Raw genomic sequence first — 18,703 nt, forward strand, 5'->3', positions numbered from 1 at the left:
CAGCAGGTGTGGGTCTAACATGAGTCTGGTCCTGCTCCAGGATTCTGCCTGTTAAAGGAAGTTTGTCCTTACCTGAGCAGGAGGATCTGGACCTGAACTAAAGTCATGAAACTGGGGACTTCTTTTCACCTTAAAGCTTCTTAACTGGATCAGTTCAGGACTCAGGAATAAGATGATCACACTTTAACAGCTCTTTGATTAATGCAGGTAAACTCTCAGAGTCTACCTGTAAAACCTCTGAACCACCACACAGACAGGAGCTGACTGATAGCAGGTCAGCTCAGAGGTGATCACTGAACAGACTACAGCAGGTAATAATCAGACAGCAGGCTCAGAGCTGCTCCTGATGTTTCCCTCTCTTACTGTCTAACCTTTCAGTGCTAACAACATTAGCTTACCGGTTAGCTAACAGCCAATATAATAACGGCTCCAGCAGCGAGCTTACCTTCAGTTCAAACCCAGAACCTTCTCTGTTTAGTCCCGGGGCTTTCTCAAAGTCTGAATATGAAGGTTCAGGATTGAATAATCTGTTTAACAGCAGAATGAAGAGTTTAAAGAGAAGCTAACACCGACGAGAAACCGACTGAGCAGCTTCTTCTTCTTCTTCGTTGGTTTGTTGTGAGGACACACAGAGCGCGCCTCAGCCTCAGCGCCCCCTGCTGGACAGAGTGAGAGCGACACCCTGCGGCCTCTTCTTCTCTTTCTGTCTTCTTCTCTTTTTCTTCCTTCCTTTTTCTTCCAGTCATTTAAGTTCATTAATTTAATTAATTTCAATTTATATAATAATTTAAGTTAAAACTAGAATAATGTAAGGGTTTAATATATGTAGCTGTTTAATATATAAGGTGTTAAGTGTTCTTAATAGAAAGTGAAAGAATTCAGAGAAGCTTCCAGAGCATGAGAAAGGGGGCGGGGCTTAGCCATGCAGAAGGTTGATGAGGAGAGGAGGAAGCTGCTGCACATTAAAAGACCTGGGAAGAGTTTCATTTTTGAATCCCTTCTTTCTTTGTTTTTCTTTTATAATATTTTTTTCTTTTCTTTTTTGTTTATTTTATTGTTTTTCTCTTTTTCTTTACTTTGTTTTTTCTTTTCTGTGTTTACTGTATTTGTTAGTTTTATTTCCTATTTTTTGTTTTGTTTATTTTATTTTTCTTCCTTTCTTTGTTTTTGTATCTTTTGTTTTTGTCTTTTTTTTTAAAACTTTTTTGTTTTCTCAGCTTTTTTAGTTTTCTTTTCATTTTCTTCTTTTCTCTGATTCTCTTTTATTTATTTTTTTGTTTATTTTATTGTTTTTCTCTTCTTCTTTACTTTGGTTTTCTCTTCTGTGTTTACTCTATTTGTTAGTTTTATTTCCGATTTTTCTTTTGTTTTCTTTCTTTTTTTTAATATTTTTCTTTTTCTTCCTTTCTTTGTTTTTGTATCTTTTCTCTTGGTCTTTTTAAAAAAAAAACTTTTTAGTTTTCTTTTCTCTTTTTTGTTTATTTTGTTGGTTTTGTTTTCTTGGTTGTTTGTTTGTTTATTACCTTTTCTCTTTTAGTTTTATTAAGTTTTTAATTGTTTTTCTTTTTTTACTTTCTTTTTCTTTTCTTCTCTTTGTTTATTGTTTTGCTTTCCTTTTCATTGTTTTCTCGATTCCTTAGTTTTATTTCCTATTTTTTGTTTTGTTTGTGTATCTTTTCTTTTTTGTTCTTCGTTTCATTTATTTATTTTCTCTTTTTTTATTTGTTTTGTTTTCTTGTGTGTTTATTTTCTTTTCTCTTTTTATTGTTTTTCCTTTTTCCACTTTCTTTTGCTTTTCCTTTTAGTTGTTTTCTCAATTTCTTAGTTTTATTTCTTCTTTGGTTTTGTTTTATAGTCCTGTTGCACCTCAGAAACTTCTAACATTGAAGTCACCTTTATAAAGCTGCTTTAGTTTAACTTCATACTTCAACACATGTTTGAAAAGCTGTTGTTATATTTCATCTCCTGTTGGCTCTTGAACTCGTCTTCATCATGTCAATTATTCCCTCTTTTCTTTTTTTTGTCACAACTCTTTAAATTTTTGTGTGAGCATTTTAAATCACTTGTTTATTGAGCTGTAGAAATCAACCTGGAGGGAATATTCTGACCTAATACTCATAAAATATTATTTGTCTTTCAGGTTTTTATTCCTCTTACAGCTCAGTATGTGACACGGTCTCAGCAGATGTGTGTCTAACATGAGTCTGGTCCTGCTGGAGGTTTCTGCCTGTTAAAGGAAGTTTGTCCTTGCCACTGTAACTTGCTAAATGCTGCAAAGTGCTCTGCTCATGGTGGATTAAGATGAGATCAGACTGAGTCCTGTCTGGAAGATGGGACTGGATCTGATACGGTCTTGATGTTGGGTTTTTGTTGATAATAGAACATAGAGTCTGGTCTAGACCTGCTGGTCTGAGGAGAACATTTGTTGGATTATATAAATAAAGACTTATTGAGCTTTAAATTGGAAGCTCTGTATTTGTTGGTTGCATGTGTTTGAGATGAACCACAGGGTGGCGCTGCAGGACTATCTAAGCTTTATGAAGCCTCCTGTCTGTCATCGTGAATGTGAGGCCGCTCTTCAGTCCTTCTCCTGTCTCTGAACTGAAACACTGAAGTACGTATAGATTTATATTTAACATTAAAACCTGATCATAACTGACCCTGCAGCATGCTCACACAGACCTGCATCTGTTATTTATTTAATCAGGCTGTAATAAACTCTGATGTCCCCAAAATACTCCAAATCAATAATAATAAAATGGTTGTATATTCTAACATGTTATTTAAATGATTATTAATTCTAAGAAGGACTCAGATGTTTAATGATTCCTCTGTTGTGTCCAGTTCACATTTAAAGAGACAGAGAAAAATGTTGAACAAATTTAAAAAGTGAGAGAAAATGTTCTTTATTAGAATGAATGTTGAAACTTAATGTTTGAATCCATAGAAAACATTTGCACCCTTTCTTTAAATGAACATATAGCTGTCTTATTCTTCTGTCTCTTATACTTTGTTTTTGTATTTTTTTTATCCCTCTACATTTTCTGTTTTTATATCTCCTTTAATCTGTCATTGATCGGCCGTGCAGAGCGACTGATGCATCTCAAGCCGTCAGTGTTTTTATGGGAGCTTCTTCAGCAGCAGTTCGCCGTGGAGCCGTCAGGACAATGATGATGTTTTCAGTCAGAGGCTCTCAGGACTCAGATTAAAATATCCAACAATCCACCGCACCCAAACTCTAAAAACACAGAGAGATTTATTCTATGCATGCATGAACCTGATTCATATCTGGAGCATGTTTGGAGATTTATTGATATGCTTCACATCAGGATAAAAACAGAGCAGAGTTCTCCTCCTATAATAAAGATGGACAGATGTGTTATATTAAATCTCTGAATATGCCCTCCTGTCATAGACTCAGTATTTAAGATTTAAGACTTTATTGATCTACAGAAATTCAGTTGTTGCAGCATCACAGACATCAGAGCAACTTTTAATCCAAGAATAAGGGTAGAAAAAATAAGAGTATGAATAAAGAAAATAATAAAATGATAACAATAAATATAAATATTGAAAGAAGAGGTAAAATTTAAACATTACAGATGGATTGAATATTTAAAATTAAAGAGGTAGTTTGGACATGTTATGGAGGAGTGACAGGTCAACATGGTGTAATTATGACATGTGGAAACAGGGTGATATAGAAGGACAAAAGTTAAGGTGCAGTCTGCAGTATAAATAAATATAAGATAAGATATTACTTTATTCATCCCTGGGAGGAAATTCGGTTGTTGCAGCGACCCAGATAAAAGTACAATCAAGGATACGTTTCAATAAGAAAGAATAAAATTAGATAAATACAGAGAATTTAACAAGAAATTTAAGATATATACAAAAACAAGTGAATTAAAAAGTGGTAATTACAGACAGTGTTAAAAAAGTGTCAGTAGTGACAGGTTGACATGGTGAGATTATGGTTTGGTTATGACAGATTAAGCAGTATAATAAATATAAACATGGGTATATAACATGACTGTTAGTGTAGATGTAGTATGACATACTGTAATATGCATTATAATAATATCTATATGGATGTAACACAGAGTGAGATGTTAATATTTAAATATATTGAATATACTATTTATCTTGAATAAGCTTTGATTAATAATTGTTGTTGATTTATTTGTGATTGTATATATTGTTTGATGTGATCTTGTTTATGTTTTGGCATTATTGTTTTAATTTTCATGCCAATAAAGCTTTTTGAATTTGAATTTGTGAGAGATGAGAGTCTGAGAGGGACAGCGCAGGAACCAGGTCTGAGTCTCATCATCGCTCTTTATCTCAGAAACATGAGAACACCGAGCGGACTTCAGAAACGTGTGTGTGTGTGTCGGTTTCAACACACGGCGTCAGTCATGACAGGAACATATCTGGGATTCATTTTCTGCTGGCATCAGAGTGGAGTCATTCAGGGATATAAATAAATATCTATTTTCTTATTTTTTAATAAATCTATTTTTATCTTATTTGATTCTATTTATTTTTTCTTTATTTGTTTATTTGTACTCTCTATTTTCCTTCCCTTCTTCTTGTCTTAATACTTGCTGCTCTGTCTGCGTTCCTGCAACAACCCGTGGATCCATAAATGATCATCTTATTTTAAAAACTCAAATAAAAACACACAAATGAAATCACTCAGAGAAAAGAGGAACACTGATGGAGACACATTTGAAAAAGGGAACATCTCTCTGCACGTGTTTGTTTCTGTCTCTGCAGCCGTGAGAGGATGGAGCTCAGCTTCAGCAGGTGGAGCCACAGACCACACCTGCAGTCCTCTGCAGACTCTCAACATTTCAACGGCTTCACATCGAGTCGGACTTTTCATGTTTAATATCTCCAACAATGATTTTTATTCTTTTAAAACAAAAAAAACTTCTTTTCTAAATTATATTAAATATTATATTTCTTTATTAAATGTATCACACACCCTGCAGACGGTACATAGAGTGTGAGAAAGGTGTCACAGTTTAATTTGATTTAAATTAATTTAACACGTCTTTATAACACAGCAGAATAAAACACAGGAACACGTCTTTACAGGAGGAGACAGCTGCAGGTTATTACAGACAGCGTCAGCGTCAGCGTCAGGAGGCGCGTGAGGAAATGTAAAGATTTAAAAACAGTCTGTGAATTATTTCAGGGAACAAAAATGACAAAAGAAGGTGTGAAAACATCTTTAAATATTCTGCACAGCGTTCATCAAATAATAATCAGCTTTCATTTAGAGACAGAGACACAGATTAATAATCAGATTAAATAAAAAACAATTTAAAGAAATGTTAAAGAGGCGTTCAGTGACACACCGTATATTCCTGCACGACATGTTCCCAGAAACATGATCATGAAACGAAGAAGAGGAGGTGAACTTTTATTTTGAGCGGCTGCAGGTCTGAGGATGTTTCCTGCAACACGTCATGTTCTGTTCATCCGTCCGTCTAACATCCAAACATTTCAATAAAATAATTACAATTATTATGACTGATTTTATTGTGTGTGTTTGAATTAATCATCTTTAGGACATATTTAAACTCTGCAAAATAAAAAAGCTGTTGGTCCGTCAGCTGTGGATTATTTCAGCTCAAACAAAGACAGAGAATTAAAACGTGTACAGAGAGAGAAGACAGAGCTGACACACGTTCTCCTGTCGCTCCACAAATAAAACACACACACACATTTAAATGCTTCAATTTAAACACAGCTCTGAAATATCCTAAATATTAAAAATCCTCCTGAGGTAAACGTGTGGACAGGTGCGCTCAAAGAAACGGATAAATAACGTGTTCAGAACTAAACTCACAGCTGAGGATCCGAACAGAGTCTCTTTATATCTAAAGTCTGGTGTTCACTGCTCTGCGTCTCCTCTATGGATCCAAATATACTTTATAACCTGTTCATGTTGATTTGTATTTGTGTGTTGTTGTGTGTAATTGTGTGTATTATTGTGTGTATTATTGTGTGTATTTATGATTCAGAATAAAAAGAAGAAATGGACATGCTGTCCTGGTGAGTGATTCTGAAGCGCTGACATGTTGACGTGAGGTTAATTTGTCATTAGCTGGTTAATTGTGAGCATGTGGAGGAGCTGATGACACAGAATTACCTGCGTTTAAACACCTGTGTGTGTGTGTGTGTGTGTGTTTGTGTGTGTGTGTTTGTGTGTGCTGATCAAACATGTCTGCCAACAAACAATGAATACTCTGACTCTGGATCTGTCTGAGTGTATGTCAAGGATTCAAGGATTATTGACTGTCATGCCAACACACACTCACATGAAGTGGAACAACATTTTACACTCTCAGATAATCTGAAGAAGAAAAGAAGAACACAAAAGAAAATAAGGAAGGAAAAACAAGAAACTGCAGAAAACAATACAGCAGCAATAAACTCCTGATGCATCAAAAACCAGTCTGAAAGAGTGAAACACTGTACCTTTAAATACTGCACACTGTACCTTTAAATACTACACACTGTACCTTTAAATACTACACACTGTACCTTTAAATACTACACACTACTTTAAAATACTACACACTGTACCTTTAAATACTACACACTGTACCTTTAAATACTACACACTGTACCTTTAAATACTACACACTGTACCTTTAAATACTACACACTACTTTTAAATACTACACACTGTACCTTTAAATACTACACACTGTACCTTTAAATACTACACACTGTACCTTTAAATACTACACACTGCACCTTTAAATACTACACACTGTACCTTTAAATACTACACACTGTACCTTTAAATACTACACACTGTACCTTTAAATACTACACACTGTACCTTTAAATACTACACACTGTACCTTTAAATACCACAAACTGTACCTTTAAATACTACACACTGCACCTTTAAATACTACACACTGCACATTTAAATATTGGACACTGTACCTTTAAATACTACACACTGTACCTTTAAATACTACACACTGTACATTTAAATACTACACACTGCACCTTTAAATACTACACAGTGCACATTTAAATATTGGACACTGTACCTTTAAAAACTACACACTGTAACTTTCAAAACGACACACTATAACTTTAAATACGACATTAGCATTTAAAGGTACAGTGTGTAGTATTTAAAGGTACAGTGTGTAGTATTTAAAGGTGCAGTGTGTAGTATTTAAAGCTACAGTGTTTAAAATTTAAAGGTACAATGTGCAGTATTTAAACGTACAGTGTTTAGTATTTAAAGGTACAGTGTGTAGAATTTAAAGGTACAGTGTGTAGTATTTAAAGGTACAGTGTTTAGTATTTAAAGGTACAGTGTGCAGTATTTAAAGGTACAGTGTATAGTATTTAAAGGTACAGTGTTTAGTATTTAAAGGTACAGTGTTTAGTATTTAAAGGTACAGTGTGCAGTATTTAAAGGTACAGTGTTTAGAATTTAAAGGTACAATGTGTAGTATTTAAAGGTACTGTGTGCAGTATTTAAAGGTACAGTGTGTAGTATTTAAAGGTACAGTGTTCAGTATTTAAAGGTACTGTGTGTAGTATTTAAAGGTACTGTGTGTAGTATTTAAAGGTACTGTGTGTAGTATTTAAAGGTACAGTGTTCAGTATTTAAAGGTACAGTGTGCAGTATTTAAAGGTACAGTGTGCAGTATTTAAAGGTACACCTGTACCTTTAAATGTCGGTCCTTGTTTTGGTGTTAGTTTAAAGCTAGCTGTTCGGGCCCTGATATCCTGGCGGCCCCTAAAGGAGAGTGAAGTTGCTGACTGGTGCTTTATTTATGATAAAAAGGGAACTTCTTCGGCGCTTTAGCGACATGGAGCTGATGAAGGAAACCACCTGAAGTCCCGCTGAAGTTTCCCATCAGCCCCAGGAGTGAAGCGTACAGCGGGGACGGGCGGACGGACGGATGTAAACGAGGCAGAGCGTCCGTCTGATACGTCTGATACAGATTCAGACACTCGTCCATCAAGTGATTAAAAGTTGTTTCTGTCTTTAATCAGCTGACGGGTGTCCAACATGGCGTCCTGAGGGGATAATTAAGAAGCTGCTGCGGCGGCGGCGGCTGCTGCTGATGCTGGTGGCGAGTTAAAGTGAGTCGTATCTAACAGCACTTTACTGACTCACACTCTGCTGCCACACAAAGTGATTTGGGATTTCTTCTTCTGCAGGTTTGAGAGACAGAATCCCCCTGACGGGAGCGACTTTGGGTTTTTAATCCTCTTTGATGATAATAAGAATAACCTGATGTGTCCGTGTGTCCTCGGCGTCCCTCTGTCAGACGGGCACAGATGATAAATGGATGTTTCTGCATTATGTATGCCTGTTTTGTTGGGACGATGTTCATCCGAGCACTTAGTCTTTAAAAACCTGATGAGCTCCTCCTTCGGCTTTCTGCCCCATTTCCCCGCTCTCCTCCTCTTCGGCTGGATTTACGTCTTCGGCGGCATTAATGTTTAAATCCACTGTTTGTCTGAGCCGCACTTTGTTTTGTCATTAAAGTGGAAGAGCAGCACATGCCCCCTTCTGAAAGACAATCCTGCTAAGTGAACCCGAGGTAAAAAATTCATCAGTAAATTCAGATTCATGTAACACTTTGTGAACAACAGCTGCAGCTAAAGAGGCTCCACATGACAAAGTGGACAAAGTGTTTGTTTAGTGACACTTAGTGGATCGGCCATTTCTCAAACGCCAATTTCACTTTTCACGCCTCCTTTAACTCGTGATCGAACATCATCAGAAGATGAAGCCGTCACATGTTATCAGATTTAACACAGACTGTGCGTTCCTAAGAAAAGGCCTCGAGTCGGTTTGGGAACAGTTTTAGACTTTTGATGCAATTGTTTAAAAAAACAACAACCTGCCGCTCGCTCGTGTTCCTGCAGAGACTCTACGGGGACATGGAGGAGTTTTTAAAATATTCATCCTGTGCAACTTCTGCAGGATCTCTCAGAAACATTTCATTCAGGCTTCTCTTCCAGCGGTGGAGCTCACACTCTGCAGAGAGCTGGGCCTCAGGTATAGAGACGTGAGATGTGCGACAAGGTTTCCTCACAGGTTGAAGGTATTTGAAGAGAACGCTTCCTGCAAGAGGAAGCTCTCATCCTCGGCGTGGTCGTGGTCGTACCCGACTTTGGTGAAGTCGGAGAGATCATTGCTTTGACAAAACTGTCTCCTGGTCTGATTTCCATCAGTACGAGGATCCTGTGAACTCAGCGTCATACATGTACCTCTATGCACAGCCGGTTCAAATCAAGCGTGCAGGCCTTCAACGCTCCACTGTGCTGCAGACGGTCTTTAAATGCATTGAAGTATCTGATAGTTAATAAGTAACTGATGTAAAACAAGTCAAAGAGAAACCTATGTTGCCCCAGACTTTCAAGGAATTTGTTTGAGACCCCCTTCCAATTTAGTGACATGCATGGACAAGGTTTGTAACCTTTAGGCTAGCAGAGCCCAGGAGGGTATAGTAAATAACTAGAGATCAAGATAAGTTTGGGCTTTGCAGTAGGCTATGTCTTTGGCTCAAAGACCTATAAAAGGTGCTGGTCAACAGCATTCTGGGAGTCAGCAGATTTGCAGAGCTGTTCTCCCAGGCATTCCGCGGTGCTTGTTCGATACTGGTATTATTTTCTTGTAATAAATACATTACTAAACAAGCAAGCCAGTGTCACGAAGATTCCCTCTACATCTACACATCACGGGCGGTCCAGATACGACAGCATCCTTCAAAGGACACGCCCCAAAATATGACACATCTTATCGTCACTGTAACGCCTGCACAAACAGTTTATGATCGTTTCTTAGTATGCCAGGATGATCTGATTTACTCTCTGACACGTCTTGCTAATTTCAGCTCTTAAATGTCCCACTTTTCTTTTACTTCCTGAACACACCATGCCCATCTTAGTACCTGAACACACCACGATCAGTTAGAATTTTATATTCAAGCCCCTGATTGAATAAACAGAATATCCTGAGTAGTGTCAAAATGCCTTTTTACAACAGTCCCTGAATGCATTACGACCCTCTAATCTCACCTCCTCATCTTTTGCCTCGTTCCATAAAAAAGCTCCACCTTGCTCGACTTAATGCTGACAGTACGGGATCACACACACACACACACACAGTCACTCATTGAACGCATCACCAGCGTCTAACCCGGACCCTTCACTGGTGGTCTCTGGCCTCCTGCAGGGCCGGGGACCTCAGGTTGGGCCTCTGCTGGTTTATCTTCAGCCTGATGGCTCCCAGCGGGAGAATTGAAGGTAATAGTTCTTTTGAACGCAGCACATTTAAATTGCTAATTATGATGGAACAAATAAATAAAACATGACCTTAGCGTGTTTTTATCTCTCACTGTAAAAACTTTGGCCCGCAGTAAATCTCCTCCAATCGGCTGTCAGCGTCAGACTCAGCCGATGACTCGTCTGTTGTCGGGTAGACGCTCTGTAAATGTCACCCAATTTTAATATCTTTTGTTTTTGATCTGGATGTTTTATTTGATGTTGTTACATGCACTATTTTATCATTTATAGATATTATTATTATTATTATTATTGTTATAATTATTGTTATATATCCTGTTATTGTTTATGTGTATTTCTCTGTTCAGGTGTGTTTGTAAATGTGTATATATCGTTCCCGCTCTGCGTCTGGATCAATAAAATGAATCAGTCTAATATTACTGCTGAACACTGTGATGATGGAGGCGGTAACTTCAGCTGACTCATTTCATTAAACGTGTATTTTTAACTTCCTGTTTGACGTTTTGAACTGAAACTCACTTTCTCTTCTTAATCTGTGACTGTTTTTGTCTCAATATATAAAACGTCTATTTCAAAGATTTGACATAAAAATGTAGAATCTGTAAAAGCCCAGATGTCGGGTAGTAGTCTGAGGAGTATCCACCAATCAGGTGTCAGCAGGAGAAACAGTCTGTATGGAGAGCAACAGCAGGTGTTCTAGAATTCTGACATCACAGACAGAGTTCCGGAATTCTGTCTTTGATGATGTCAGAATTCTGAGAACAAATGGAACATTCCATGAAGAAGGTCAGAGCTAAAAAAAAAACATCAGTGTCTACGTTTACATGAGACATTTTTAATTCCTCTTTAATTCAGAATAAAAATTAAATCCTCTTTAAAAAGATTTAAAATGACCTTGTAAATACTTCAGAATGAGAATGATCATTCTGAATGAAACTTCAATCTGAAGTAAGTGTCTGCTTTATTCTGATTTTAAATCTGAATTGAATAATTCCTCCATCATGTATACGTTCATTCTGCTTTAAATTAACTCCGGTCGTTCTGAGCATGCTCGTTCCCTTGTCCTGTCGCCATGACGCACATATTCCAAGATGGCCGCGTTGCAAGCGTTGGACTCGAGCCGAGACTCTTTATTTAACAGGAGCCTTAGAAGAAATGGATATCATGAACAGAGTTGATGGACGGAAGCATCAACATGTGGACCTTCTTAAAGCTGTAGCGTCTAATTGTCCTTATTGTGTGGTCTTCATGTTGTAACCCAAAATAAACAAAGCAGGAACTGGAGTCTGTTTTCTTCCGGTAGACGTAAATACGTCACGCCCGCCCCTGTCCAATCAGAACCCTTCCCAACCCCCAGACCTTAAGAGGAATAAAGACCATTAAACGTGTTTTCATGTAAACATCAATTCAGAATTACTATTTCCATGTAAACACGAAGGAGAATACTTTAATTCAGAATTAAAAACCATCATGTAACCGTGGACAGTGTCTCTAATCCTCTTTCATAGATCTCCAATCATCAAACAAACATTGTAGACGTAGTTTTCTTCTCCTCTTGAGGACAGACCTGACAAAGCTTGACTTTGGACTTTGGACTAATCTGCATCATGATGTTGTTATTTCAGCAAACTGAAGACCCGTTAATTACAAGAACATCACAAGAACATCAGTTTCTGTTTCAGGTTCATACCGCTGAAGGAAGCCAGAGGGAAGCCTCTGTGGACCTGTTTACAGTGAAACTGAGACTCACCACAGACAGATGAACGGGCTGATCCTCGTCACACGGAGCAGGTGAGGAAACAGGAATCTGAAAGGATGGAGAAATGAGGTATGAATATTTGTACTGTATTGATTGAAGTTGTGATCAGAGTCCTCTGCGGTCAGCTTTAAATCAGGAACACATGGTTGGGGTCAAAGGTCACCGTGCACGGATCCTCAGTGATGAAGAGGAGCTCACTCCGTCTCCACGTCTCACTGATTAAAATGTTCCCTCTCTGAAGAAACAAGACGCTGTGAAGGTGATCCGTGTTCAACAACTCAGGGGTTTGTTTCTAATCTTCATCAACAAAGTCAATTAACAGAGAAAGACGCGTCTTCATCACACACACACACACACACACACACACACACACACACACACACACAGAAAAGACGCTAAGCTGCCGTGAAAAGAGCTCAGCTTCATCCTGTTTGCAGCGTGACACGCAAAGGGACGTCTACCCTCCTCCTCCTCCTCCTCCTCCTGCAGGGACTGAGATTCTGAGACAGTACAGATATCAGAGTGTCACAGTCCGCCTCAGAGGGACAAACTAACTTTAATACATAAATGAAATGTGGTTTAGTGATGTCACCTTGTTGTTGGTGTATTTAGAAACTCTTCAGTGTTTTACGTTCTCGTCAGAGAGCCGGTTCACATCCGTGTTCCTCCGCCTGCAGCGCTCTGATCAGCTGTTCAGGTCTCGGCTTCAAAGAGACAAAGACATCTAAACTACTAACAAAGTGAAGGGAGAGGAGGAACTACTTCTCTAACACCGGACTTCCACCAGATCTGTGTCCGGAGCAGGACCTCCATACAGCTGGAGTCATGTGACCGAGGTTTCCCCGTGGTAATCCCTGAATCAAGGATTCTCCTCCTCCTCCTCCTCCTCTCCTCATCCATGTTGTCTTTCTGGTCCTCTGAAAACCTCTGACCTGTTGACTCCAGGCCTGGCTCCGCTCATCATGACTTTGGTTTGTTGTTGTAGTTAAGTGAAATACGATCTGGTGATAACACAGAGTGTTTGATTCTGAAAATTAACCGGATGTTTTCATTTGGTTTTGGTGGAACCTGACTTCCTGTCCCGCTCCATCTGCTCTGTTGAGATTGATGCGTCGTGCTCCGGCATCCGGGAACAATAGAATGCAACAGAGTGGATCCAGTGGAAGTTAACACATTGACTAGAATAGGAACCTATCAGATCGGAGACGGACCGGACACGGATCTGGTGGAATTTGGCCGTAAGGGAAGGAAAGATGAGCAAAGGAAATGAGCGCTAAGGGAAGGAAAGGAAAGGAATTGAGTGCTAAGGAAAGGAAAGCAAAGGAAAGGAAATGAGTGCTAAGGGAGGAGAAAGCTGAGGAAATTAGGTGAGCGTTAAGGAAAGGAATGTCAACGAAAGGAAAGGAAAGCCAAGGAAAAGAAAGCAAAGGAAAGGAACGCAAAGGAGACGAAAGGAAAGGAAATGAGTGCTAAGGGAAGGAAAGGAAAGGAAATGAGCACTAAGGAAAGGAAAGCCAAGGAAAAGAAAGTAAAGGAAAGGAAAGGAAATGAGAGCTAAGGAAAGGAAAGAAAAGCCAAGGAAAGGAAAGGAAAGGAAATGATCGCTAAGGGAAGGAAAGGAGAGGAAATGAGAGCTAAGGGAAGGAAAGGAAAGGAAATGATCGCTAAGGGAAGGAAAGGAGAGGAAATGAGAGCTAAGGGAAGGAAAGGAGAGGAAATGAGAGCTAAGGGAAGGAAAGGAGAGAATCAACAAACTCAAACACGTTTGTTTGAACAGTTCAATGGAGGCAGAAAAAATAGAAGTCTTGTGTCTCTGATCCGGAGGACTCTGCCGGATCAGAGACGCAGCTGGAACACAACGGAGCAGATCCAGTGGAAGTTAACACATTAACTAGAATAGAAACAGTTCCAGTGCTGTGACGGATCGGAGACGGACCGGACATGGATCAGGTGGAATTTGTCGAGCAGCAGAGAGTTACCTGGTGGAGCAGGTGTGTAAACTGTGAGTCCATGAACCCAGAGAGCTCCTGATGTCAGGACTGGGACTTGGTAACATCCTGAGTTCCTGCAGCCTCACTGAACGCCTCTGTTTCACCCGCTTTCTTCACTTTTCAGAAGTTACATCAGAAGAAAAGCTGAATATCAACACACACTGTGTGAGCTGAGATAACTCCACACATCACTGAGTCAGCTCCATCAGGATCAGACTGAGGAGCTTCAGAGTATCTCAGACTCTCAGGATATATCATCATAGACCTGAACAGCTGATCAGAGCGCTGCAGGCGGAGGAACATGCATGTGTCACGTCTGATACTACAAAAGTAACGGGCCTCAGACGTCAAAGAAACGCGCTGCAGAGTCTTGAAACAGAGCGTGCACTGACACTGACTTTAGAGCTTTGGTGTGAGTTAGTTAAAAAGATGTAATGAGGTGTTAGAGCTGACCTGGTCTTCTTTCTACTGACCTCGTACATCAAGCAACAAAAAGCTGAACCGTCCCTTTAAGAGCTGAAGCTCCAGGTTCTTTGTGGAGGATTCTGCAGACCGGTACTCACCCTCCTCTTGTTGTCTGACGGGAGGAAACAGCAGCCCGAGGTGTGCTGAGGAGAAACTCTGTGAAACTTTTGGGTCAAACTCTGAATCTGAAACAAAGAAGGAGATAAATGAGTAAAGAGGGCGGCTGCAGGATCCATGTGGCGCTCTGATGTAATATTGATGACCCTCCTCGTCTCCTGACGACCCCCGTTTGGTCGTCTCATGTTTTATCAAATATTCAGGAAGCTCTGCGTCCCCTCGCCCTCAGATCCCATAATGCATCTGTAATGTTGTGTCAGGTGAGGCATGATGGGAGAGCCGATGATGGAGGGAAGCTCCTGGAGGGATGGAGGAGGATGATTTCTGATCACAGGCAGTTTCCTCTCTCTCTCTCCGTCTCTCTCTCTCTCCATCTCTCTCTCTCTCCATCTCTCTCTCTCTCTCTCCGTCTCTCTCTCTCTCTCTCTCTCTCTCTCTTTCTGTAAAGTTTAAAAACTTTCTGAGGATCTGAAAGGGACGGAGCCCCGAGGTGGAGCCCTGAGGAACCCCTCGACTCTGGTATGTTGCAGGTTCAGGTTCATGTTTAGTCTGACTCATAGGAGGCAGTATGAAGCTGGTCTGCAGGAGTGACTCAGTCCGTACTGGGACCATCAAACCGCTCACAGATCAAACTGGTCTGATTGTTCCTCTCCTTCGTTTGATTTAAACCCTTCATCAAACTTTATATTTCGTCTTCACTTTCTTCTAATCATCAGTTTCATCATCTTCTCTCCGTCGTGCTGCATCATCCCTCTCTCTCTCTCTCCCTCCTGTTGTTTTCTTATTTATCACCATCACTAATATCTCTCACCTCTCTCCTCCTCTCCTCCCCCTGAGCCTCTCTTCACCTGTTCCTCTCTTCATGCTCCCTCTCTCTCTCCCTCCCTCCCTCCCTCCTCTCATTAACACCGAGCCCTGATGGATGTGGAAGGCGAGGCCTGAATCACCCCCAGCATCATTCTCGCCCCTGTTGGCCTGAGCAGGAAACCCCTCACCTCTCGGCGGGGGTGGCAGTCGAAGTGGCCGTTTGGTTCCCGCTGGGCCGCCTGCCATCTGCCATCGGCCTCGCCCCCCCCACCCCACCCCGCCGACAGCAGCTCGCCACAACCGAAACCGCCACCAGAGCCCGGTGATCCCGCCGCAGCTGGAACTCAGAGGTGATGATGGGAAGGAAGACCTGCTGCTGCATTCAGGACCCGCAGGAAAAATCATGCATGAAAGTCTGCTAGGAGCTCGGGATGCTGCAGGAGTGTTAGGGTGAAGGCGTCTTTACAGCAGGAAGTGAGACGCTGGATGATGATTGGTTCTTTAGTTTAACATGTAAACATCACAACAGGAGGGGCGTTCAGCAGATCCACCTCGAGGTGAGCTCGATTAAAGACCGTCCTCAGAGTCTCATGTTTCTGAGAGCTGCAGAGAGAAACAGGCTTCATGGTTCTTCACTGATAGGTTTGGTGTCTTGCTCAAAGGAACCTCAGCCGTGCTCAGGAGTGAACCGGCAACCCTCGGGCCCTCTGGTTACCAAGCAAAGTCCCTCCTGCCTCCATATATGTACCATATCATATCATACCTGATCAGATGATTGATCTGAATTATGTTTATTGATCAGTTTGGGTCAAAGACTAATTTAACCACAGGGACGAAAAACTGTCGTAGATTTGATCATATCCTGTCCTGTAGTTTTCGTATGCTATCATGTCGTGTCATGTTGTGTCATTTCATGTCGTGTTATCTCCTTGTGTCCTGTCATGTTGTCTTATCATTTCATATAGTATCATATAGTGTCAATACATATTGTATCCTTTCATGTCGTATCCTGTCGTGTCCTCTTGTATTCTATCCAATCCTTTCGTGTCGTGTCCTATCCTTTCGTGTCGTGTCCTATTCTTTCCTCTCCTATTCTTTCGTGTTGTGTCCTATCCTGTCGTGTCCTATTCTTTTGTGTCCTATCCTTTCGTGTCGTGTCCTATCCTTTCCTCTCCTATTCTTTCGTGTTGTGTCCTATCCTGTCGTGTCCTATTCTTTTGTGTCCTATCCTTTCGTGTCGTGTCCTATTCTTTCGTGTCCTATCCTTTCGTGTCGTGTCCTATCCTTTCGTGTCGTGTCCTATCCTATCGTGTCGTGTCCTATCCTTTCAGTCGTGTCCTATTCTTTTGTGTCCTATCCTTTCGTGTCGTGTCCTATCCTTTCGTGTCGTGTCCTATCCTATTGTGTCCTATCCTTTCGTGTCGTGTCCTATTCTTTTGTGTCCTATTCTTTCGTGCCGTGTCCTATTCTTTCGTGTCGTGATCTATTCTTTCGTGTCGTGTCCTATCCTTTCGTGTCGTGTCCTATCCTTTCACATTGTCTCCTATCCTTTGGTGTCATTTCCTATCCTTTGGTGTCGTGTCCTATCCTATCCTTTGGTGTCGTGTCCTATCCTTTTCTTGTCCTATCTTTTCGTGCTGTGTCCTATCCTTTCGTGTCGGGTCCTATCCTTTCGTGCCGTGTCCTATCCTTTCGTGCCGTGTCCTATCCTTTCGTGCCGTGTCCTATCCTTTCGTGCTGTGTCCTATCCTTTCGTGTCGGGTCCTATCCTTTCGTGTCGGGTCCTATCTTTTCGTGCCGTGTCCTATCCTTTCGTGTCGGGTCCTATCCTTTCGTGCCGTGTCCTATCCTTTCGTGTCGGGTCCTATCCTTTCGTGCCGTGTCCTATCCTTTCGTGTCGGGTCCTATCCTTTCGTGCCGTGTCCTATCCTTTCGTGTCGGGTCCTATCCTTTCGTGCCGTGTCCTATCCTTTCGTGTCGGGTCCTATTCTTTTGTGTCCTATCCTTTCGTGCCGTGTCCTATCCTTTCGTGTCGGGTCCTATTCTTTTGTGTCCTATCCTTTTGTGCCGTGTCCTATTCTTTTGTGTCCTATCCTTTCGTGTCGGGTCCTATTCTTTTGTGTCCTATCTTTTCGTGTCGTGTCCTATTCTTTTCTTGTCCTATCCTTTCGTGTCGTGTCCTATCCTTTCGTGTCGTGTGCTATTCTTTCGTGTCCTATCCTATCGTGTCGTGTCCTATCCTTTCACATCGTCTCCATCCTTTGGTGTCGTGTCCTATCCTATCCTTTGGTGTTGTGTCCTATCCTGTCGTGTCCTATCTTTTCGTGCCGTGTCCTATCCTTTCGTGTCGGGTCCTATTCTTTCGTGTCGTGTCTTATCCTTTCGTGTCATATCCTATTCTTTCGTGTCATGTCCTATTCTTTCGTGTCATGTCCTATCCTTTCGTGTCATATCCTATTCTTTCGTGTCGTGTCCTATTCTTTCGTGTCGTGTCCTATCCTTTCGTGTCATATCCTATTCTTTCGTGTCATGTCCTATTCTTTCGTGTCATGTCCTATTCTTTCGTGTCCTATTCTTTTGTGTCATGTCCTATTCTTTCGTGTCATGTCCTATTCTTTCGTGTCCTATTCTTTCGTGTCATGTCCTATTCTTTCGTGTCATGTCCAATCCTTTGTGTCATGTCCTATTCTTTCGTGTCCTATTCTTTCGTGTCATGTCCTATTCTTTCGTGTCCTATTCTTTCGTGTCATGTCCTATTCTTTCGTGTCCTATTCTTTCGTGTCCTATTCTTTCGTGTCATGTCCTATTCTTTCGTGTCCTATTCTTTCGTGTTGTGTCCTATTGTGTCAAGTCGTAACCAATCCTTTCACATCGTCTCCTAGCCTTTCGTGTCATTTCTTTCGTGTCCTATCCTTTGGTGTCGTGTACGTTATTATCAGTAATAACCGTCCTAACAGGATGACTTCTAATTTACTAAACATATTTTATTTTGACACCTTCATGAGAAAATAAGGAGTCGTCATGTCTAAATGTTAAATTCAATATTAAAGAGTGAAATCTCTGAACTCTGAGTTTAGAATCGTCCGGTGTCCTGACCTGAGTCATGTTTAACCTGTGAGCTGTTTGTCCAGAGAGACGTGTTCATGTTTAACATGTTGGTGTGTTTATCACATGTTGTACTTTCAGACTGGTGTGTGTGTGTGTGTGTGTGTGTGTGTGTGTGTGTGTGTGTGTGTGTGTGTTGAGTGTGATT

At 40.8% G+C, this 18,703-nt stretch overlaps 1 pseudogene; it reads right to left on the reverse strand.

Annotated features, from left to right (window-relative positions):
• The window catches only part of LOC117817068, a 16,443-nt pseudogene extending 15,787 nt beyond the window's left edge, over positions 1 to 656 (reverse strand).
• Positions 657 to 18,703: the final 18,047 nt, after the last annotated feature.

Source organism: Notolabrus celidotus, chromosome 8 (assembly GCF_009762535.1).
Source record: "Notolabrus celidotus isolate fNotCel1 chromosome 8, fNotCel1.pri, whole genome shotgun sequence".
Taxonomy (NCBI): domain Eukaryota; kingdom Metazoa; phylum Chordata; class Actinopteri; order Labriformes; family Labridae; genus Notolabrus; species Notolabrus celidotus.